An 879-nucleotide genomic window follows, 5' to 3' on the forward strand; every position below is an offset into this window, starting at 1 on the left:
AGAAGTCGTGTAATATTGTGATGTAGGACGTTGGTATGTAACCATTCTTTTTCTGTAATTGCTGTGTTTCATACGTCAGTGCACATACATGTATATTGTGTTTGAGATCTTCCCGATTCTGCGAGATCCAACCGGTGGCATCTGGGCGTTTGAATCACGTTTCTCTTCATCATCATCGAAAATGTATTTGTTCCGCGCTAATAATTATCGATCGGTGCATTCTTAAGATTTCGCCGCGCGTTTTAACGATCTTATAATTGCACTGAAATCTAGAGATTACGTTACATCTTATATTCTTTAAATATATTTTTTTTAAATTTCACTTTCTTCTTTATACTGTTTCTCACATCAAGGAATGTTCATGTATAATATTTTCAAAAGTGTAAAAATATGAAAATTAAAATTAAGATTAAAGTTAATTTATGAAACTGAAGAGCTCACAAGAATGATACAATAATTATACGATCGTTAAAACGCGGAGCGCTATCTTAAGATTTGCACCGATCGGTAATTAGCGCGAAACATCATAATGCGATTTGTTGTCTGAAGAAAGTCATGCTGAACACAAACATCCTGGCACAAAAAAAATCTCGTATTTTGTGGAAAGGAATTTTGTCCCCAAAAAAAGTTTTAGCTTTAAATGAGTGACTGTTAGCTTGACGAATGTTTGAGTAGTTTATCTTTTAGTCGACTACACGTGAAACATGTTCGCCGATCAAGATCAAGATGAATGAACACAAGGTGTAGCAATTCGTTTCTGTCAGCATACCTCAATAATATGCTGAGAGTGACAGTAGACTGGCATTCAATGTCACTATTGTTTCTTATAGTCGGCCACGTTGAAAGCTACTTTACAATTTAACCAGTGTTTTCTCGGAG

This window comes from Aplysia californica, unplaced genomic scaffold (genome assembly GCF_000002075.1).
Source record: "Aplysia californica isolate F4 #8 unplaced genomic scaffold, AplCal3.0 scaffold00207, whole genome shotgun sequence".
NCBI classification, from domain to species: Eukaryota; Metazoa; Mollusca; class Gastropoda; order Aplysiida; family Aplysiidae; genus Aplysia; species Aplysia californica.